The sequence below is a fragment of the Pongo abelii genome, chromosome 6 (assembly GCF_028885655.2).
Source record: "Pongo abelii isolate AG06213 chromosome 6, NHGRI_mPonAbe1-v2.0_pri, whole genome shotgun sequence".
Lineage (NCBI taxonomy): Eukaryota > Metazoa > Chordata > Mammalia > Primates > Hominidae > Pongo > Pongo abelii.
This window is the reverse complement of record NC_071991.2, coordinates 80,740,344-80,757,170: the sequence shown is the minus strand read 5'-3', so window position 1 is coordinate 80,757,170 and position 16,827 is coordinate 80,740,344.

Genomic DNA, 16,827 nt, shown 5'->3' with positions numbered 1-16,827 from the left:
TGGGTTTTCTTTCAATAACTTTAGGAGGAAAAATTACTTAAGACTAGTAACTTAAGACTGACACTATGTGAAAGAAGCCAAGGTGACATTTGAAGTAATCAATTATCAAAGAGGCTTTTTAATAACATTCCAGTGACCAGTCTTGATATTTCTCACCAAAAGCAAGGATAGTTATTTGCAGAAATCTCAACCCAAAGTAAACTTATATTGGCTATGCTGAAATAATTTAAAAGATATGAACTGTTTTCTACATCCGTACTATTTTAAGTGTCATCAGCAACATTCATATTACCGAGGAAATTGTTAGAAATTCAGTCTTAGGCCCCACCCTAGACTTACTGAATCAATATCTGCATTTTGACATTGCCAGGTGATTTTTAAGCACATTAGAGTTTCCAATGTCCTGTTCTAGACGCTGTAAAATTATTCATAAGGTCACTTGTTGAAATGATTGCATTCAGCACTTAAATGTTATGGAAAATGTCCATTAAGGATCAGCAAATACTTATTTATGTCCATATTAGTGATATTATTATATGAGTTTTTAATTTACGTTATATGGGTTATTAATTTAGTCAATGTTTCTTGTTCTAATAAAGGGCTCTGATTTTAAACCATTTTATCCAATGGTTTTTCTTGAGCTTCCCAAAGTGGTAAACGGTCTCTGTTTTCTTCTTATATGTTCTTGTAGCTAATTGTTTTAATCATCTTTTTGTTGTTACTTCAGCCTCAGTGATGGGTTACTATTTAAGGATTCTCTAAAAGCCTTCTAATATACCCTCAATGTGGTTCTGGCAGACTCTGTCTACTGACAGCCATTTCCCCATTCTCCTTTGTTTACAGAGCCACAGTTTGGTTGTGTTGTATTATTTTTAGTCCTAGTCTAAGAAAATCATGATGATCTTATGTTCCTTTGCCATATACTTAATTTTTCATTTTTGTTTATAGCTGAGGGTGATCACATGACTGAGATCTGACCAAAATGGGGTTTAAGTAGAGGCTTATGAGAAAGTCTTTGTTCCCTAATAGAACAGACAGGGATGAAAAAGATAGCTTATTGGCTCCTGTGATCCCTTCTTTCAGCCTACACACAGACAGGAAGCTTGGTGCTATGACAGCCATCTTGAAACCATAAAATCATAAAAACAAGGACAAAAAGTCAACTTACTGAGAATGGTAGAGAGGAAGAACAGAAAGACCCAATTCCTAGTGACTCTGTATCCAGAGTTCAGATTTTGTAAAAACAAAACAAAAAAGAAAACAGAAACAACCCTATCTATTTATGTTATTATTAATTTACTTTGTTATTTGCTGCTGAAAGCGTTCTTAAATGGTATAAATAAGAAGGACTAAAGAACTTACCCTCATCAGAGATTTACTCTGTAAGTGCATGGTTGTTGAATATGTGACCAGTCTAAGTAGTGAGGCAACACAGAGTGGAAGAGTATCTGGATTTTGTTATTGGCTCCTGTACTTCTCAGCTGTGTACAAAGCAAACCTGGCTTTACAGGAACTTTGGCTCTCTATTTACAAGGTCAGTGTGAACTCCTAGTCCCTTTTTTTTATTTTTCTGGCAAAAGGGAAATGGGCTAAGTTCTAGGAATTTTACTTTATGTAAGTATATGAGGTTTTCTAAAACTTTCTAGGGAGTCAAATATTTTCCTTGCTATTGGTTGCTTCCTATAAATTAGGTTTAATCACAGTATATTCCTAGTAGCAGGTTTTTTATTTTTGAAATGGTGATTTTTCTTTCTCTTTCGGGGATGAAAAAGAAAAATGAAAGCTTTAATGACACTTTCTTTCAAAGCAACCGCCTTCTTTTTCAAGATAAACAAAATATTATGCTAAATTAAGACCAATTTTATGAAATTATATTTTAAAAAAGGATTTCAAAAAGCCACATCTAAGTCTTTTGAAGAAAATGGAAACATTATAAGAAAAATAACAAAGTAGCATTTGTAGTATTTTAGGTCTAGTAGACTTAGGTAAAATTTAATGCACGCTTTTCAAACTGGTTGGCTTTAATAGTCCACAGAGATCCTGGCTGAATCCACCAAGGTTTTTAACAATTTGAATTTGTTACCAATATTTCCTTTTTTCTCACCTCACCTTACACTATCTCCATGCCCTGATGTGCTTCAACTCAGAAGCACTGGAACTCTCTTGATACCAAAGTTGTGTTATGGTGTGTGATAAGGTTGATGATAGTGGGTGTTATGGGTTGAATTGCATCCCCCCAAAAAGATATTGAAGTCCTACCTTCCAGGACCTGTGATTGTCACCTTATTTGGAAATAAGGTCTTTATAGATGATCAAGTTAAGATGAGGTCATTGGGATGGGCCTTAATCTAATATGACTGGGTTCATATAAGATAGAATAGAAACAGAAGGAAGAGAAGATGGTGTGAATACACAGGGAGAGCACCGTCGACAAGTGAAGGAACTCCTGAGGCTCCTGATGCTAAGAGAGAGAGACATGGAGGACGTTCTCCCTCACAGCTCCCAGAAAGAATCAACTTCTCTCATACTTTAATTTTGGATTCCAAACTCTCAGAACAATACAGTTCTGTTGTTTAAGCCACCCAATTTGTGCTTTCTTACAGCAGTCCCTGGAAAGTAATACAGTGGAGGAGGACCCTCATGATTACATTCTGAGAGAGAAGTTCCTAAGCATTGCAGCATGAAAAGCAGTGCTTAAAAGCTTAAGCAGTATTTTTCAAAATATTGACCATTAAAAAATATATTCAGTAGGAACTGAGATAGGAAACAAATCTGAATGACAGAATACATTTCAAGCTTTCAAAATTGTGTCTTCCTCTTACTGTGGATCCTTATCCCTGAATGAAGTTCATCACACCTGGCTTCACGTTGCAGAATATATTTTTTTGATGCCTGCCTTATCTGACTTCCAGTCATGCCCTGGAATTTGAGTGTCTCTCAAATGTAAAAATCAAAAAGTATATTGTAAAAATGTCTATACTAGGCAAAGTAATATACAGATTCAATGCAATTTCTATCAAGATTCCAACGACATTTTTCACAGAAATAGAAAAAAATCTAAAATTTATGTGAAAACATAAAAGATATCAAATAGCCAAAACAATCTTGAACAAAAAGAACAAAGCTGGAAGCATTACACTATTTGATTTCAAAATGTACTGCAAAGCTATAGCAATCAAAACAACATGGTACTGGCACAAAAACAGAAACATGGACCAATGAAATTGAACAGAGAGCCCAGAAATAAATTCACCAATTTACAGTTAACTGATCTTCAACAAAAGTGCCAAGATCATACAATTGGGAAAGGACAGTCTCTTCAATAAATGGTGCTGGAAAAACTTGATATCCACATGCAGAAAAATGAAATTGGACCCTTATTTCATCCCATATACAAAAATCAACATAAAATGGATTAAAGACTTAAATGTAAGACCAGAAACTGTAAAACTATTAGAAGAAAACCTAGAGACATTGACATTGGTCTTGGCAAAGATTTGTTGGATATGATCCCAAAAGCACAGGCAGCAAAAGCAAAAATAGACAAATGGAATTACATCAAACAAAAAAAAAGCTTCGCAGCAAAAGAAGCAATCAACAGAGTGAAGAGAAAACCTATGCAATGGGAGAAAATATATGTAAATCATACATGAAATAAGGAACTAATATCCAAAATATATAAGAAATTCAAACATCCAAACAGCCAAAAAAAAAAAAAAAAGAAAAGTTAAAAATGGTCAAAAGATCTGAACAGACATTTCTCCAAACAGAATGTATGAAAGGCCAACAGGTAGATGAAGAGGTGCTCAACATCACTAATCATTGGAGAAATGCAAATTAAAACCGCAATTAGATGTCTATCATCTCACCTCTCTAAGATAAGCATTTGCAAAAATATGGAGAAAAGAGAACCCTTGCACACAGTTGGTGGAAATGTACATTAGTATAGCCTCATGGAAAATAGTATGGAGGTTCTTCAAAAAATTAAAAATAGGACTACCATATGATCCAGCAATCTCACTTCTGAATATGTATCCAAAGGAAATGAAATCAGTATGGTAAAAAGATATCTGCATTCCCATATTCATTGCAACATTACTTGCAATAGCCAAGATAGGGAATCAACTGATGAATGAATAAAGAAAATGTGGTATACATAATATAATGGAATACCATTTTGCCTTAAAAAGGAGGAAATCCTGTCATCTGCAACAAGCTAAGTGAAAAAAACCAGGAACAGAAGGACAAATACTGTATGATCTCACTTACATGTGGAATTTAAAAAAGTTTAACTCATAGAAGCAAAGGGTAGAATGGTGGTTGCCAGGGACTGGGGCTGGGGGTGGGAGCAGGGAATGGGGAGTTAGGGTCAAAGACTACAAAGTTTCAAATAGACAGGAGGAATAAGATCTGGTGAACTATAGTACAGCATGTGACTATAGTTAATAATGTATTGTACACTTGAAAGTTGCTAAGAGAGTAGATTTAAATGTTCTCATCACCAAAAATGATAAATATATGCAGAAGTGACAGATATATTAATTTGATTTAATTGTTCCACTGTGTATACATATATCAAAACATCATGTTATACACCATACATATATACAATTTTTCACTTTGCCAATTAGAAATAAAAATTATTCATATAAAATAAAAATAAATAAAAAATAAAATTCAAATTCATAACCCAAATTTCCCTAGACCTCTGCTTCCTCTGCATATAACATGTTTGAGTCTCACCTAAACTCAAATTGGACCTCCACAGTCTTAGCAAAACTCTTTTAGAAAGTGCAATAATATTTCTTAATAATCTGTCCCACGTTATCACTTTCCATAAGAAAATCCTTTTTTGAGTTATCCTTGAAACCATAGTTCAAAACAAATGTGTTTGTTCTTGCATTATTTTTGGTAGAGAGAAGAACTATGTGATAAGATAAACCTTAAGATAAATCTATGTCTATTGGGGATAAAAGTTTCAAGTTATTCTACTCTTCACAAAATAACCCTAGTTCCTCTAATCTTAAAGGTTTTAGCTTTCAACTTTTAGTTATTTGAATTTTGGGGGAAAGATCTCTCATCAATTTCTCCATGTTAAGATTTAAATCACCAAACCAAAAAAAGTGAACTTTTTTTTTTTTTTTTTTTTTTGACGGAGTCTAGCTCTGTCGCCCAGGCTGGAGTGCAGTAGCGCGATCTCGGCTCACTGCCAGCTCCGCCTCGCGGATTCATGCCATTCTCCTGCCTCAGCCTCCCGAGTAGCTGGGACTACAGGCGCCCACCACCACACCCGGCTAATTTTTTGTATTTTTAGTAGAGACGGGTTTCACCGTGTTAGCCAGGATGGTCTCAATCTCCCGACCTCGTAATCCGCCCACCTCGGCCTCCCAAAGTGCTAGGATTACAGGCGTGAGCCACCGCACCCAGCCTGGAAATGAATTTTTTACAGATCAAGTGAAAATAAGTGGTATACATTTTCACAGGAAATTTTCCCACAATAAAATTTCTAGATAGAAGTTCAAGTCCTTGTGCTCCTTAGATTAAAAAGCATAGCAGTTATTTAACACTCTTAAAAAAGAAAGTATGAAGACATGGTGAAACTATTTTGTTTATCACATTAACATTCCTTTGAGAAGAAAGAAAGAAAATGACATGTGGTTGGGAATTCTTCAGTTTAGCTCTATAGAGATTTTTAAAAATGTTTTGACTTTCAAAGTTGCTTTTATAGAGCTATAAAATTGCCTGTCTCCTCTCCAGGCTATGCCGTACACAAATGCAGTTCTAATTTTTATCAAATGCTACTTTGATCATTCAGCTTCTTGGTCAAAATCAATAATGACTTATGGTGTTTCAGATCATGTCTACACTTTTCAAGACCCTTAATAATCTGCCTCCATCCTACCTATCCCACATTCTATTTCACATTTCCCTATAATAATCTTTGTTATTACCTTACTGCCTTTCTCCATCCCTGTCAACTGCAACACATATGGGTTTGTATATAAAACATGCACACACACACACACACACACACACACACACACACACACACACACACACACACACACACACACATTTCATGCATATTCTGGCCCTGGGACTTTTACTTATGCGTTTTTCCTTTTCTGATGTCTACATATGTATATTTTTTCTCTTAGCTGCATCTAAACTTCTTTAAAAGTCACCACAAATTCTACTTTCTTCTAAGAAGCTCCCTAATGACCGTAACCTACATTATCCATCCACTTTTTTTTTTTTTTTGGTAGGGTCTTGCTCTGTTTCCCAGGCTAGAGTGCAGTGGTATGATCACAGCTCACTGCAGCCTTGGCCTCCTGGGCTCAAGCAATCTTCCCACCTCAGCCTCCCAAGTAGCTGGAACCACAGGCTCATGCCACCATACCCAGCTAATTTTTATTTATTTATTTTTTCATTTATTTTGTAGAGATAAGATCTTGCTGTGTTGCCCAGAATGGTCACATTCTGGCTCAGATGATCCTCCCACTTCGTCCTCCCAAAATGCTGGGATTAAAGGCATGAGCCACCACTCCTAGGCCACTTTCTTATTCCTGTTACTTATTTAGGGTGACACTGTCCAAGACTTGCCTAAATACCATTTTATAGTGCTTCTTTTTTAATGAACATATAAACTGTGTTGTGATTTTTTTTTGTTGTTTGTTTTTTGAGACGGAGTCTCTCTCTGTCGCCCAGGCTGGAGTGCAATGGTGAGATCTCCACTCACTGCAAACTCTGTCTCCTGGGTTCACGCCATTCTCCTGCCTCAGCCTCCCGAGTAGCTGGGACTACAGGCCCCGCCCACCACGCCTGGCTAATTTTTTGTATTTTTAGTAGAGATGGGGTTTCACTGTCTTAGCCAGGATGGTCTCGATCTCCTGACCTCATGATCCGCCTGCCTCGGCCTCCCAAAGTGCAGGGATTACAGGTGTGAGGCACCGCCCCCGGCCTGTGTTGTGATTTTTAAGCTCCCTTTGCATCTCCCACAGTCCTTCCTGGGCATACAATGGAGCATAATCAACAAACATTCAATTTCAATAGCCCTCTTTCCACCTGTCTGTAGAGTGCTGCAGCAATGACTCAATGCAAAGCACCCCCACAAGGAATCCTAGCTGCCAAAACACCAGAACTGGTGTATGGGTGTCTACGCCAGAACCCTGGGAATCGTTCTTGATAGTTTATTTCTATTTACCAAGCATATCCAGTCAGTCACCAAGTCCTTTCAAATAAATGTTTGGAACACATACTTTAAAAATTGACATATGATAAACTGTACATATTTAAGGTGTAAATTTGATAAGTTTGTATAACCATCACAACAATCAAGAAAATGAATGTTTCTACAACCCCCCAAATTCCTCATACTCCTTTTTATTCCCTCCCATCCACTTTTCCCCCACCATCACATCAACCACTGATGGATCAGCTTCTCTCACCAAATATTAATTTTCATTTTCTAGAATTTTATATAAATGGAACCACAAAGTATACACTTTTCTTTGTTCTAGCTTCTTCACTCAGTATAATTAGTTTGAGATTCATCCTTGAATTGTGTATATCGACTATTTTTCTCTTTATTGCTGAGTCATATGTCATCATACAGATACATAAAAATGTGTTTATCTATCCACCAGTTGTTGGGCAATTCTGTTGATTCCTGCTTTGGGATACTATTGGAAAAAATACTATAAACATTCACGTATAATCTTTGTATAGCTATATTATTTTTTCTTCTTCTGGATATCTGGAAAAACTGGAATATATGGTAGATGTATATTTAACTTAAAAAAAAAAAAACTACCAGACTATTTTTCCTAAGTGATTGTGTATTCCCACCAGTAGTATATCAGAGTTCCAGTTGCTCCACATCCTTGCCAGCAAGTGATATGGTCAGGCTTTCAAGTTTTAGCCATTCAAATACGTATGTAGTGGTACTCTCTATTTTTTATTTGTGCTTCCCTAATGACTAATCATGTTGAACATATTTTCATAACATTATTTGCCATCCACATATCTTTGTTTATGAAGTGTCTAATCAAATTTTTGGCTGACTTTTAAAAACTGGATTATGGGTTTTCGTATTGAGCTTTGAGAACTTTCTATATATTTTGTATAGAATTTCTTTAACATATGTATAATACACAAATAATTTTCCAGACTGTAGCTTGTCTTTTTATAGTGTCTTTTAAAGAGCATAAATTTACAATTTTGATCAACTCTATGTTTTTTGTTTTTTTTTCCCAATACATCATGCTTTTGTGGCATGTCTAAGAAATCTTTTCTAATCTAAGAATGCAAAGACTTGTCTTTTATGTTTTCTCTAAGAATGCGAAGACTTGTCTTTTATGTTTTCTCCTAGATGTTTTGTAGTTCTAGATTTACACTTAGGTTACTGATCTATTTGGAGTTAATTTTTGTATATGTTGAGATTGAAGTGTAGTTTTTTCCAATATGGATATTCGATTGTACATAGCTCATTTGCTGACAAAACTATCCTTCCTTTGTTGAATTGCTTTTGCACCTTTGTCAAAAATCAATTGTCTATATATGTGTGGGTTTATTTCTGAACTCAATTCTCACAAATTGATTTTTTTGTCTTGATGCCAAAACCACATGGTCTTGATTACTACTGCTCTATAATAAATCTTGAAGTCAGATACTATTAGTCTTTCAACTATGTTCTCCTGTTTCAAATTTGTTTTGGCTCTTCTATATCTTTTATATTTCCACAGGAATTGTAGAATAAGTCTGTCAATTTTCAATGACAAGCCTACTGGGATTTTGATTAGGATTGCATTGAATCAAAAGTGTAAGTTGAAGAGAATTGATTTTTTAAAAAATAATGAGTCCTTTGATCTATAAATATAATATATCTCGATTTATTTGCATCATCTTTATTTACTCTCAGCAATGTTTTATAGTTTTCAGTGTACAAATCTTTCGTCCATTTTATCCAGTATTTTGTGTTTTTGATGCTACCCAAATGGTATTTTATTTAAAAATTATAATTTCCAATTGTACATTGCTAGAATATAGAAATATGATTGATTTTTATACGACGATTTTGTACTTACAACATTGTTAAATGCACTTGTTGTTTCCTGCAACTTTTTTTGTAGATTCCGTAGGGTTTTCTGTATATATGATCACATTGTCTGTGAAGAAAGACAGGTTTACTTCTTCTTTTCCAATTTGTGTGCCCTTTTTTCTTTTTTGTGATTCATTATACTGATTAGAACATATAACACAATATCAAATCGTGGTGGTAGGAGTAAACATCCTAGCCTTCCTCCTAATCTTAGGTGCTTTTCAATTTTAACTCTAACTGGCCGCTGAATCCTTCATCTCTCCCCATATTTATCACTACTATCCTATCTCAGGTTACCATATTCAGTCATCACAAACACCAAACAGAACTCCTAGTGCTCATCCTGCCTACTCCAACCCAGCTCCAATTTCTTCCACGTGGTGCAGCTAGAGTGCTATCTTCAAAACTTAAATTTGATCATCAAAACCCATCGATAGATTCCTATTACTTTTCTGATAAAGACCATGGCTCTTAATTTGGTTGACTGGGCCACTTATGATGGAATACCACTTAAAATATCTTAAAATTTCCCTTTTGTCCCACTCTACATCTTAACCACAGCCACATTGGCCATTCTTAAGTTCCTCTGACTCACCATGATTCTTCCTTATTCTACCTCGGGGTCTAGGAATACGCTATCCCCTCATCTCAGGAACACTTTCCTCAGTGTCTGCTTTACCTGGTTAGCCTCTATTTCTCCTTTCTCAGAGAAGCCTTTGCTCACTCCCAATTACTAGGTTAGGCACTCCTTTGTTTAAGGTCAGAATAAGCTGTACTTTTTGTTTTATAATTTTGAAGGCTGAAAATGTATTGAAATAATATTATTTGCTTTGCTTTTGTCTCTGTAGAAATTTCTTCCCTTGTCCCAATCAAAAACATAGTCAAGCTTCAGTGGGTTTTTTGGCTCAAGGACTTTTATGTTGTTGAGCAAAAGAGGAGCCACTAGGCTGGAGAACTTGAGCTCCCTTGTTTAATTTTTTAAAATAACCTTTTTATTTTAAAATGTTCGAGATTTACAGAAAAGTTTTGAAGATAGTATGGAGAGTTCCCATATACCTCATGCTCAGTTCCCCACTTATTAACACTTTACATTAGTGTGGTACATTTGTCACAATTAATGAACCCAATATTGATATATTGGTATGTTATTGATATATTATTGATACATTGATTCATTATTAGCACAACTCTATGTTAGTAACTAAGATCTGGGTCTTAGGTGTGTTCATTGCTACTGGGGTATCATTATTTCAGAGATGACAAAGCAAGAAAATATATGGGTATATAATCACATGTATATATATATGTGTATTTATGAATGTGTTTATATTTCCATATATATCTTTTTATATACTGCACTAATTATGAGTTCATAGTTATGTCTTCAGCTCTAATCCATTATCACTTAGATCATTCTAACCTTTTCCCCTTGCTTATCTATAACTTTCCACTTCAACAGTGAGAAACCTGGCTTCCATATCTGTCATCCATAAATGTACGTATTTAATTCCAGTACACATGTATACTGGTTTCAGAATAGAAGCAACTTTATTAACTAGAGTGCAGTGCTTATGTGCAATTCCTTTTGCCTTTAGTCTTACAGGCTCCTCTCATTTCCAAAATCACTAGGTCAGCACTTTTTCCCCCACCCTCTTCAGTGAGTTGGTACATACATTAGTAACACACATTCTTTTCTCATATTCTGTATTACATCCTGGGATCTCTCTGACTTTCTAAATGATTTAAAAAATTTGCATACATTAAGATTCATTCTTTGTAATGTAAAGTTCCATGGTCTTTGACAAATGCATTGTGTCACATCTTCACCACTACAGAATCATACAAGATAGCTTCTCTGCTCTAAAAGTCCCATGCTTCACCTATTCACTTTTCCATGCCTCCATTCTGAATCCCTGGCAACCACTGATCTGTTTACCATCTCTCAAGTTCTGCCTTTTTCATATATCATATAAATAGAATCACATAGTATTTTGACTTTTCGAACTGGCTTCTTTCACTTACAAAATACATATTTAAGAGTTATCCATGCCTTTTAGCATTTGCTTGAGAGCTCATTTATTTTTATTGCTAAATAGTATTACATATATATTCTATCTTATTAATGTATAATTTATTGATCTATTCACTTATTGAAAGACATTTTGGCTACTTTTAGTTTTTGGTGATCATTAATAAAGCTGCTATAAATATTTGTTTGCAGATTTCTGTGTGGACAGTTTTCAAATCACTTGGGTTAATACCTATACCTAGAAGCATAATTGCTGGACTGTATGGTAAGACTATATTTAACTTTATAAGAAATTGCCAAAATGTCTTCCAAAGTGGTTGTACCAGGAGAGTTCCTGTTGCTCTGTGTCTTTGCCAGCATACGATATTGTCAGTGTTTAAGATTTTAGCCATTCTAATAGGTGTGTTGTGGTTTCTCATTTTTGTTTTAATTTGGGCATTTTCCTAATTACAAAATGGTGCTTGAGTCTTTTAATATGCTTATTTGCTGTTTCTATATCTTCTTTATTGATGTGTCTGTTCAGATCTCTTATTTTTAAATGTCTGTTTTCTTATTATTGAATTTTAAGAGTTTCTTGTAAGTTTTAAATACAAGTCCTTTATTAAATATGTTTCACAGAAAATATTCTCCCAGTCTGTGGCTTGTTTTTTCTTTCTAAATATCTTAACAGTGACTTTCACAGAGCAGAACTTTTATACTTTGATAAAGTCCCACTTACCAATTCTCTTTTATGGATTAAACTTCTGGAATAAAGGACTATGATATTTCTTGCAATTTTATAGTACAAAATTTGTACCCACTGTATACTAATCAAGGCATAATTATATTTTTATTTGTGTTATTTTAATATTAGCCAGGTGAGGTGGCATGTGCCTATAATCTCAGCTACTTGGGAAGCTGAGGTGGGAGGATCACTTGGGCCCAGGAGTTGGAGACAAGCCTGGGCTATATAGCAAGATCCTGTTTCAAAAAGCAAAAGCAGAAACAAACAAAATCTTTGGTTTTGCCCACTAAATGCTAAGCTCCATGAGGTAGTGATTATGCCTTTTTTGGCTATCATTATATCCCGGAGTCTAATTTTGTGTTCAGCATATGGCAGATACCTAACCAATGGTAATTGCTTTGTTCATATGTAATGAATGATTGGTGACTTCACTGTCCAGTGGACTCAATGTTTCCATTATTTTGTTCACTATACTCTAAACTTTATTGCCTCTTTCTTTTCATTTTATTTACCAGGAAAATTCATAACTGTAGATGAGTGGAAGCTTCCATGCTTTCCTTGCGTGCATCAAACTAGAACCTGGCCAGGGAGCTAAGAACAATTTTTACTTTTTGAGGATTGTTAAAATAGCAAAGAAAAATACGTGAAAGAGGCTATGTGTGATCTAAAATATTTTCTATCTGGTCCTTTACAGAAAATAAAATTTGTTGGCCAGGCGCGGTGGCTCATGCCTGTAATCCCAGCACTTTAGGGGGCTGAGGCAGGTGGATCATGAGGTCAGGAGTTTGAGACCAGCCTGGCCAGCATGGTGAAACCCCGTCTACTATACAAAAAATTAGCTGGGCATGGTGGCGCATGCCTGTAGTCCCAGCTACTTGGGAGGCTAAGGCAGGAGAATTGCTTGAACCCAGCGGCAGAGGTTGCAGTGAGCCAAGATCGTACCACTGCACTCCAGCCTGGGTGACAAAGTGAGACTCTGTCTCAAAAAAATAAATAAATAAATAATTAATTAATTAAAAAATAAAAAATAAAAATAAAAAATTGCTGATGCCTAATCTAAACTATCGAGCATAAAATGAAAAAAATTTATGCAATTAAGCAGATTAGTCAACAACCTTTCTCCTATCCCCAGTGAATCTACCATGTTCTCTTATCAGCTCACTTTCTCACTTTCTGCCATTATTTCAAAGCTATTCCCTATCCTCTACCCTCTGATCCTCTCATCTTTCCTTTTCTCTACAGATAAGTTTCACAGCCCCAAATATAATTAGCTATATCTCACATTGTTTTGTTTTGCCATAATGGAGCTAGTGAAAATCCTCCCAGCCATGCTCTGGACCTCAGCCTTTCCTGCTGGAGTGGATCTATGTCTTCGGTTTGCCATCATCCTTTTCTGTGGGGAAGCATCTCTCCATATTTCATAATCATCCTGCTCAGTTTAAATGGTTCGAATTGTGCCAGTTGTCACCACACCCTCATTCTTGTAGCCCCATGGGTGGTAGGCACATGGCCCCACCTTAGACAATCAGAATGTTTCAACCACATGACTATGATCAGAATATGCCAACTCCAACTATGCCACTTTGGCGTAAGGATCGTTTTGAGCTTAAAGACATTTGAGATTTAACTAATGCAGAAGGAAGTTTTCTCAGAGCTTTCCTTATTTGACTAAAAGTAGAAAATTTTGAAAAATGAAGACTTCACAAATCCCCTCTTTCGGGGAAGTTTTATGGCCATAAAGAAGATAGAAAATGGGTGCTGAGATCAACCTGGACAGACAAACCTTGTTCTGTTTAGTTTCCCCCACATGTTAACCATTTTACAGTTTGCTGCCCTGGGAATCTGAAGACTTTTCTCTGTCTTGTCACTTTCCTACAAATTTATTGTTTTTTTTTTTTTTGTTTTTTTTTTTTAATGCAATATAAGCCCAAGTTCTAAGCATCCTTTTGAGTCACTCATCACTGAGTTTTCCTCTGGGACTGTATGAGACATGTGTTAACAAACTCTGCTTTTTATCTTGTTAATTTGTCGTTTGTCAGTCCAATCTGCAGGGCCCCAGCCAGTGAATCTAAGATGGTCAAGGAAAAAGGTGTTTTTGGTTTTTCTCCTTTACACTGACATTGGTTGATGCAGAAAAAGGCATGTAACCAAAGCTGGGCATAGTCATTGTCCTGGTGAAGGTATTGCCATCTTTTCCTCTTGGAGAACCTTTCAGAAGACCAAATACTAGAAGGAAGTAAAGAAGCATGGGTATTTTCATGTCTCTGCATGGTTAGGGATTTTGGGGCAAATTTTACTGGGATTTGGATTCAAGGACAAGCCTTGAAACTTAAAGATAACTGAATAAGATAGTAAGAGACTTGCCTCCCTAGAGATATGCTTCTATTTCAAGGGGTGATGAGAAGACATGAGAAAAGGTGGAGCATGAAGACAATCCAGGGGTTGTAAAACAAGGAGAAACTTGTCTTATATTCCCCTATAGACATTTACTTACATGCTGAAGGGTTAGAACCCAGGATCCTTCCTATTCTCTCCCAAAAGAGAGTTTGTGTACATTAGGAAGCAAAGGCTTCTTTCTCTGTCTCAGAAGGGGAACAGGGAGATAAGTGTCCCTCTTCTATAAAATCTCTCAGATTCTTATGGGATTCTTTACCTATAGTACAGACCCCGGCAAGTATAAGTTGACATCTGGCTTTTATTGCATTGCCTTATAATGGGGGAAAAACTAGGGTAAGGGGAGCTGATGCCATTATTAATATAAGTAAGTACAAATAATTTGTCCCTGCCCCCAGAAATCATGTTTGTATTCTCAGAATCATGAATAAATATAGATATTAAAACAACAGTATTTGTAAATTGAATTTTTATGTTCACAAATAGGCTACAATGCCCTTGGGTGTAGGAATCCTTGTGATTATGGAGTTCCTAGTGCCTGGCAGCATGTGGTACTTAAATCTTTGTTAATGGCTGGTTGAACAGGTAAGTGAATTGTCTTAGTGCCTGAAGAATAGGTAAATGTCATTCAGTAGAATGTGGGAGCTGATCTAACAAACCAAAGCTGCTGATGGCTCTGCAAGTAGGTAGGGCTTTCTTGAAATATTTGTCTGAAGAATTCCAGTGACCTAAAGCTGGTGGAATTGGGTCAAGTCTGATGAGGCCAGTGTGGGTGTTCCTCTCCCCTGGAGACTAGTCATGGGTTACTCATTTGCATGGCCTCGGGCATTCCGCTGCCTTGGTGCTGTCCTGGGTGCATTCCTTGAAGAAGGACTGTTTCTACAGAGCAAAGGCTCTGGAGTATGTAGTGCCTTAGTTCCCCAATCCCAGCTCTGCCCCTTGATAGGGCCAGTTTATTCGACTTCTTTGTGGCTCAGTGTCCGATCTGTAACATGGGGTGGGATAATAATACACAGTTATTGTGAGAATAAAAGGAGTCAATTTGTACATAGGAGTTAACATAATGGATTGTTGTGATTAAAAAAAGTATTAATTTCTTTTTCTTTTTCTATTTGTCTTTTTTTTTTTTTTTGAGATGAGTCTCACTCTGTCGCCCAGGCTGGAGTGCAGTGGCACGATCTCGGCTCACTGCAACCTCTGCCTCCCGGGTTCAAGGAATTCTTCTGCCTCAGCCTTCTGAGTAGCTGGGACCACAGGCGCACGCAGCCACGCCCAGCTAATTTTTGTACATTTCAGTAGAGTCGGGGATTCACCGTGTTGCCCAGGCTGGTCGCAAACTCCTGAGCTCAGGCAATCCACCCGCCTCGGCCTCCCGAAGTGCTGGGATTACAGGCGCGAGCTCAAAATCCTTAGAAAAGTACAGGACACATAAGTTCTATAGATTTTTTCCTATTTACTATTCAATTTAAAAAGGTTTCAGAGAGAAAAGAAAGTCTAGTGAAGCCAACTTCTATTTTAATACCCGAAAACATATTTTATGGCTACTGAAAAATATAGTTCAAAAGAAATCAGATCAACTTTATTGTCTGGTTAAGAAAGCTTTTCTTTAAGTATTATGACAAGTTTTATCCCTAAACTAATTTCCCCCAAATTAGTGCGTGATAAATGAAGATTCTGCCTGGAACTATCTGAATTATATAAAAAGAATAACATCTGATTCTACATAAAATGCAAGGTATATTTTTAGTTACAAAGAACTATTGTCAGATAGTCTAAGGAAAAAAGTAAGAAAATATTCTCTACTTTCTAACAAGCCAGGGTACTGTTTTCAAAGCTTTTAAAGAACTTTGTTTTTTTGCTTTTGTTATCATTCGAAGGTCCTACTTTCACAAGATGAAATATGATATTCAGAAGGGGATAGAGGCTGCCTAGGGAACAACTGAAGCCTAATTGTTACTTTAACGGCTTAAGCCTCCTTTCATCCGCTAGACAAACAATTATTGAGAGTGCTCTCTGGGCTAAGTGCTGTGTTAGGCTGTCTAGCACAACCTAGTTTAGACTATAAATGTCTACACATTTATAATGTGTAGTGAGCCAGCTTCTCCTCTGTGTTCAGGGAGGTGCAGCTTTGCAGTGCTCTCAAAGGGACCTAAAAGAGTTCATAGATCTCATTAGGTAACACATGGCACCACTATCCACCCAGGTTTTGGTTGGATAGCATTACTGAAGAGGCCAAGGTCTCGGTTTGATCCCTGTCTGAACAGGTTTCAGCCTTGCTCAGCAGTTTCAGGTCACAGACCATACTTTGACCTAAAAACTGAACCCAAGAGTCACAAACAAGCAATAGGGTGTATTAGAACAAATTTGTTACTATCACTGATACATTGCATGCTTACACAGTGTGACTTCATATCTTAAAGATCATACTTTATTTCTATTGCAATCAACTCATTTGTTTAAGAACAATATATGGATCCAGTCTCTAACACTTAAATAGCATTATTGATAAAATAGCTAATATGTATATATTTCTTTCTTTCTTTCTTTTTTTTTTGTCTTTTGAGACAGAGTTTTGCTCTT